Consider the following 7,214-nt stretch of genomic DNA (forward strand, 5'->3'; position numbering starts at 1 on the left):
CTGTTCTAGTGTGTTGTTCAGTGCCTCTGTGTCCTTACTTATTTTCTGCCCGGTGGATCTATCCTTTGGGGTGAGTGGTGTTTTGAAGTCTCCTAAAATGAATGCATTGCAGTCTATTTCCCCCTTTAGTTCTGTTAGTATTTGTTTCACATATGCTGGTGCTCCTGTATTGGGTGCATATATATTTAGAATGGTTATATCCTCTTGTTGGACTGAGCCCTTTATCATTATGTAGTGTCCTTCTTTATCTCTTGTTACTTTCTTTGTTTTGAAGTCTATTTTGTCTGATATTAGTACTGCTACCCCTGCTTTCTTCTCACTGTTGTTTGCCTGAAATATGTTTTTCCATCCCTTGACTTTTAGTCTGTTCATGTCTTTGGGTTTGAGGTGAGTTTCTTGTAAGCAGCATATAGATGGGTCTTGCTTTTTTATCCATTCTATTACTCTGTGTCTTTTGATTGGTGCATTAAGTACATTTATATTTAGGGTGACTATTGAGAGATATGTACTTATTGCCATTGCAGGCTTTAAATTCGTGGTTACCAAAGGTTCAGGGTTAGCCTCTTTAGTATCTTACTGCCTAACTTAACTCGCTTATTGAGCTGTTATATACACTGTCTGGAGATTCTTTTCTTCTCTCCCTTCTTATTCCTCCTCCTCCATTCTTCATATGTTGTGTGTTTTGTTCTGTCCTCTTTTTAGGAGTGCTCCCATCTAGAGCAGTCCCTGTAGGATGCCCTGTAGAGGTGGTTTATGGGAAGCAAGTTCCCTCAGCTTTTGCTTGTCTGGGAATTGTTTAATCCCGCCATCATATTTAAATGATAGTCGTGCTGGATACAGTAGCCTTGGTTCAAGGCCCTTTTGTTTCATTGCATTAAATATATCATGCCATTCTCTTCTGGCCTGTAGGGTTTCTGTCGAGAAGTCTGATGATAGCCTGATGAGTTTTCCTTTATAGGTGACCTTTTTCTCTCTAGCTGCCTTTAAAGCTCTTTCCTTTTCCTTGATCTTTGCCATTTTAACTATGATGTGTCTTGATGTTGTTCTCCTTGGATCCTTTCTGTTTGGGGTTCTGTGTATTTCCGTGGTCTGTTCGATTATTTTCTCCCACAGTTTGGGGAAGTTTTCAGCAATTATTTCTTCAAAGACACTTTCTATCCCTTTTCCTCTTTCTTCCTCTTCTGGTACCCCTATAACACAGATATTGTTCCTTTTGGATTGGTCACACAGTTCTCTTCCACAGTATTGTTTCATTCCTGGAGATCCTTTTCTCTCTCTCTCTCTATGTCAGCTTCTATACATTCCTGTTCTCTGGTTTCTATTCCTTCAATGGCCTCTTGCATCTTATCCATTCTGCTTATAAATCCTTCCAGGGTTTGTTTCACTTCTATGATCTCCTTTCTGGCATCTGTGATCTCCCTCCGGACTTCATCCTATTGCTCTTGCATTTTTCTCTGCATCTCCGTCAGCATGTTCATGATTTTTATTTTGAATTCTTTTTCAGGAGGACTGGTTAGGTCTGTCTCCTTCTCAGGTGTTGTCTCTGTGATCTTTGTCTGCCTGTAGTTTTGCCTTTTCATGGTGATAGAGAGTTTGCAGAGCTGGTACGAGTGACCGCTGGAAGAGCTTCCCTTCTTGTTGGTTTGTGGCCTTCCTCTCCTGGGAGAATAGCGACCTCTAGTGGCTTGTGCTGGGCAGCTGCATGCAGACAGGGCTTCTGCTTCCTGCCCGGCTGCTATGGAGTTTATCTCCACTGTTGCTGTGGGCGTGGCCTGGCTCTGGCTGCTGTTCCAAAATGGTGGAGCCCCATTGTAGGGGGAGCGGCCGGGAGGCTACTTATCTCAATAAGGGGCCTCTGTGCTCCCTGTTGCCCAGCGGGTTAGAGTGCCCAGAGATCCCCAGATTCCCTGCTTCTGGACTAAGTGTCCTGCCCTGCCCCTTTAAGACTTCCAAAAACCACTCACCAAACCAAAACAACAACAACAAAACAAAACAAACAAAAAAATTAAATAAATAATTTTTTTAAAAAAAAGAAAAAAAAAGAAAAATGCACGATTTTCTTTGTCCTCAGGCACCGGCCTCAGAGACCGCTCACCGGTCGTGCTGCCCTGTTTACCTAGTATTGGGGTTCCTGTCCCTTTAAGACTTCCAAAAAGCACTCGCCAAAAAAAAAGGAGGAAAAAAAAGAAAATGGCCACTCCCGTTTCTTTGTTCTCCGGCGTCGGCCTCAGGCACCCGCTCACCGGTCCTGCTGCCCTGTTTCCCTAGTATCCAGGACCCTGCGCATGCACTGTGTCTGTGCTCTGGTCCAGATGGCTGGGGCTGGGTGCTCAGTAGTCCTGGGCTCCCTCCCCCTCCCTGCTGACTTCTCTCCACCCTCTGGGAGCTGGGGGGAGGGGTGCTCGGGTCCCGCCGGGCCGGGGCTTGTATCTTAACCCCCTTCGTGAGGCACTGGGTTCTCGCAGATGTGGATGTGGTCTGGATGTTGTCCTGTGTCCTCTGGTCTCTATTTTAGGAAGAGTTGTCTTTGTTATATTTTCATAGATATATGTGGTTTTGGGAGGAGATTTCCACTGCTCTACTCACACTGCCATCTTGGCTCTGCCTCCACCATACTGTTTTGTTTACTGTAGCTTTGTAGTATAGTTTGAAAATAGGAAGTGTGGTGCCTCCAGCTTTGTTCTTCTTTCTCAGGATTGCTTTGGCTCTTTGGAGGCTTTGTGGTTCCATGTGATTTTAAGATTATATTCTCTAGTTCTGTGGAAAATGCCTTTGGAATTTTAATAGGGATTGCTTTGAATGTGTAGATTTCTCTGAGTAGTAGGGACATTTTAACAATATTAACTCTTCTAATCCACGAACATAGGGTGTTTCCTTTCAATTTGTGTTTTCTTCAATTTCTTTCATTAATGTCTTACAGTTTTGAGCATATAGATCTTTCATCTCCTTGGTTCAATTTATTCCCAAGTATCTTATTGTTTTTGATGCTCTTGTACATGGGATTATTTCCTTTATTTCTTTTTCAGATAGTTCATTGTTATTGTATAGAAATGCAACTCATTTTTGTATGTTGGTTTTAAAGCTTGCAATTATACTGAATTTATTTATTAATTCTAATACTCTTTTTGGTGGAATCTCTATGGTTTTCTACACATAGCATCATCTGTATTTTCTATACTTGACACCATGTCATCTGCAAACAGGGACAATTCTACTTCTTTTACAATCTGAATGCCATTTCTTTTTCTTACCTGATTGCTCAATTTGCATCTTTTTATATTTTGTATCCATTAATTGTTGTAGTTATCGTCATTTTCGATTTTCTGTCTTCCGTGTTACTGTTTACTAAGTTAAGCCATTAACATGCCATGATGAGGAGAAGGCACAACGTTCTCTCCTGCGCATGACGTGAGTTGTTGATGTCGCTTCTACAACTGCCATTTGCCATTGATAATTGTTCTTTGCTTCCTTTGGGAGAGTAAGAGGGAAAGACCACCATCTGAGAAAAAGGAAAAATACGTGTATACCTCAGGTGCTTCTTAGGTAATCAGCCAATGATGGGTTCTTTTGAAAGTGTAAAGTGGAGTTGTTCTGGAAATGTAATCTGGGGACAGATTGTAGCAGGTTTAAATTTTGGTCTAAGACGAACTTATGCCCTATCCAAGGGAGTATTATTGAACATTTTTCCTTCAGGGCAGGACCTCACACCCTTGAATGTTACCAGGAATGTTGTCAGACAGTTACAGGCAAGCCGAGCTGAAGGTGGGTAGACTCAGAGTGCTGGGTGGCTACTGCATTCATTTAGGAATGAGCTCAGAAGGGCCTGTCCTGGTGTTGGACTCACAGTTGATAGAAAAAGTACATAGGAGAAAGACATTTTTAGAATCCAGATTAATGATTGTGGGGAGGGCATTGTTGAAGATGCCAAAAGTTTAGACTGGCTGACTGGGAGAATAGAGCTAGTGATGAACATGAGGAGACAGGAGGATTTTATTAGGTGAAATATTTAAACTGGGTTCAGGTGTGTTGAGTTTAAGGTAAATTATTCAAACGGAAAAGTTCAGTAGGCTCAGAGGAAGGTTGGACGTAAAGATATCAATTTCGAGTGTCCTTGGTGTAGGAGAGGCTGAAGCTGCAGGTAGTATGAGACTCTCAGGGGAGAATGGCGTAAAAGAAGGTCAAGTTCTTCTCAAGAGCTCAATTTAGGGAGCACAACAGTTAATGAAACAGTGGGGGAAAAAGTAGACAATGAAGGATGCAGACATCAAAGAACTACACAGACAGAGAGAGGTAGTGTCTTAAAGGTCCTTAGCTACCCTGCAGTGTTAGGTAGTCAGGGAGTCCGCAGACATGCGTCATCGTTTGAGCGAGTGTCATTGCCTTGAGCTTCTGGTAGTGCCATAGTTTTGCATCTTCTGCCTAAGGTATTTGTGCTGTGACTGGATCACGTCATCATTGATTCTCTGATGTAAGAATTATCACATGGACTCTATCTTGTCCTCTCTCTGTGACACTCCCCAAATGAGACAGTCATGCAGAGCTGGACACCGTCCCCCCAGCTCTGAGGACAGAGGACGGCGCACCACATCAGACAGAGTACCTTCTCTATTGGAATACAGGTGCCAGGTTTGCAAGTAGGGCAGCTGAGTTTATGAACTGGTTGGTGCTAAATGCTGTTGTGAAACTTGACAGGTACACCCCTCAAAAAATAAGGAATTGGAATTATTTTAGAATGTAAGTAGTTGGCAGTATTTTGGGATCATTTTAATTCCTGACATTATATTAACTTTGCACTCTCTGTACATCTTTAATGTGCTTATAGATAATATTCTTAGCATATCATAATTCCATTTTGGAAGCAAAGATTGGGAATGAAGGTCAGGATGAGTCTTGCTGAGGGAGAGGTAACTAACTGGATCGCCCATCTAAGCATCTCAGCCCCACATGACCCAAGGCACTTTATGAATTCTTGCAAGGAACTTGTATTCTAGAAGTGGGGGAGAAAATATTCTCCATCTCTCTTTGTTGGGCTTTATGTAGTAGTAATTCTTATTCTTGGCTTTTAGTCTTTGAACCGGGGATGTTCTTTTTTTATAGGGATTATCAATGCTCCATTGGAAATATTTCAAATTTACAGAAGTATATTTTCAGGAAACATGATCGAATAAGCACCTAATTCAGGGCCAACGTTTCCTCTGGTTTCCCATAGATTTAGGTATTTCTGTACTTCCTGTACTAACCCTCCAGAAATCATATGAGGAATTCGAGACTATCTCTGCAACAGAGACCAGAAAGCTAGTGGAAACCAACTGAGAAAAATGTCTTCCTCTTGCCCATTTACAGTCGATTTTTCCATGCCCGACCCTGATGTATGCCAACAAGACATATTCATTTCTACTTGAGGGCCCTGTCTACGTTGGTACAAGCAGGAATAACTTTTTATTTCACTAGCTTAATAAGGAGTTGTAACTGAAAACCTGAATTAACTTCCAGCATATTTCCAAAGTGAAGAAAAAAAAACAGGTTTTGGACTAAGGAATTGGATGGTGTCCAAGGCCACTCTCTAGTTGGCCTGCCTTTTAATTGAGTTGACCCTTAAAACCCTTCATCACCGAGAAGCAGAACGGCATTTCTTAAGGCAGAAACAATTAACTGAAGGTGGGACAACACCTGAAAAGCTACACCTCCTTTTCTACCCAGGATATGGGATATCTGGAACCAGCCACCACTGAAGGCCATGCTCTCTTTTCCTTATTGCTCTCTCATGATCCTGCCCATGCATTCTCCTCCCCAGTGGGTATTACTGGCCTTGTTGAGGTGGAATGTCTTGCTTTAAATAAAGTCTGAAGTACTGATTAATATATCGGACTGGATGTTCTAAGATCCAAGATCATGAACCAAGATCCTGTTTTGCAACTTAAAGTTTAAAGTTAAGAGTAACCAGGATAGTCAATGAGTCTGCCAGAGATTTTTTCCAATAGAGCAGGAAAAAAATTCTTACAGGAAATAAATGTTAGAGGAACATTGGAAGATAAAATTAAAATTGCATTTTGAATACCTATTCTTGTGGGATGAGGTCATTTGCCTTGCTTCTTGTCCCCACCAAAACAGAAAACTGAAAAGCAGAGATGCAATGGCAAAGCAAAGCAGAAAGTTTTATTTACTACACTCCAAGGGAGGAATGGCCAGAGTCAGGGTAGACAAAGGCTCCCGTCTTTTAGGGGCGAGTCTATTTATCATGTCCTAGCCAGGAGGTGCCTCTTTGATTGACAGCTCTAGTTCTACACCCTTTCCTCTTGATGCACACATCTTTTTCCAAAATGCACACAGAAAAATTGTGGGGGGGCAAACCCACAATTGTACTTTAATGGGATTATGATGAGATGTGCATCATTTAGACAGCTCCTAGTTTTGTTTGATTGCACCTACATTGTGATCTGGTTGGGACCGGTTTGGCCTGGTCCGGATAGACAAAGAAGTTATCTCCCTGCAAAGCCTCTGTTCTCCTCAAGTGGGACCCCTCCCTGGGCAGTTTTTGCCTTGAACCTTTTGTTTCCCTTCCCCAGCTGCTCCTGTCTGTCTTTCTACCTAACACTACCATGGGTTGCACTTGTTAATGTAAATATTATACAATATTATCTAATGCAAAATATATTGCATTTCAAGTTCAGTGTATTATTCAACAACTCTTTGCTAAGCACTATTTAGACACTGAGGGTACTGTTTTGAACTAAACAGATGTTGTGTCTACCCTGAAGCATTCTATCTATTCAACGAGTCGACATCCAGGTGCTCTGCTACCTACCCAGATTTGAGAACCACTGACTCTGGTAACAGGGAGATGCTTCACCAGCTCATCCTGTCTGGACTTGGGGTCATTCCTGGAAAGAGAAATGGTTGTTCCAGTTGGAGAAAATCTGATAGAGCTGATTACTTAAGTAGGTGACTTTCCTTTCTAGACAAGACAGCAGTGACTGAAGTTTTCTCTTTATCCAAAGAGGTCTCCTTCAAACCTGTACTGCAGAACCTGGGTAATTGTTGCTGTAAAAGCCGCTGAGGCAGTGTAGCTGACGTTCACCATTTTTACAAGCAGGAAACCTGAATCTCAAGGGACTGTATCAAAAAATTCAAGACTCATTAGACATTATTCATGGCAACAGCACCAGGGATCAAGCAGCGGGATCTGGAGAAGGCGTCATTGAGGGCTGGGTAGT

The 7,214-nt window shown here is 42.1% G+C and overlaps 1 pseudogene; it reads left to right on the forward strand.

The window, feature by feature from the left end:
* Positions 1 to 3,315: 3,315 nt before the first annotated feature.
* Positions 3,316 to 3,508, forward strand: LOC118972755 (small nucleolar RNA U3; annotated as a pseudogene).
* The last annotated feature ends 3,706 nt before the right edge of the window (positions 3,509 to 7,214 follow it).

This window comes from Manis javanica, chromosome 15 (genome assembly GCF_040802235.1).
Source record: "Manis javanica isolate MJ-LG chromosome 15, MJ_LKY, whole genome shotgun sequence".
Taxonomy (NCBI): domain Eukaryota; kingdom Metazoa; phylum Chordata; class Mammalia; order Pholidota; family Manidae; genus Manis; species Manis javanica.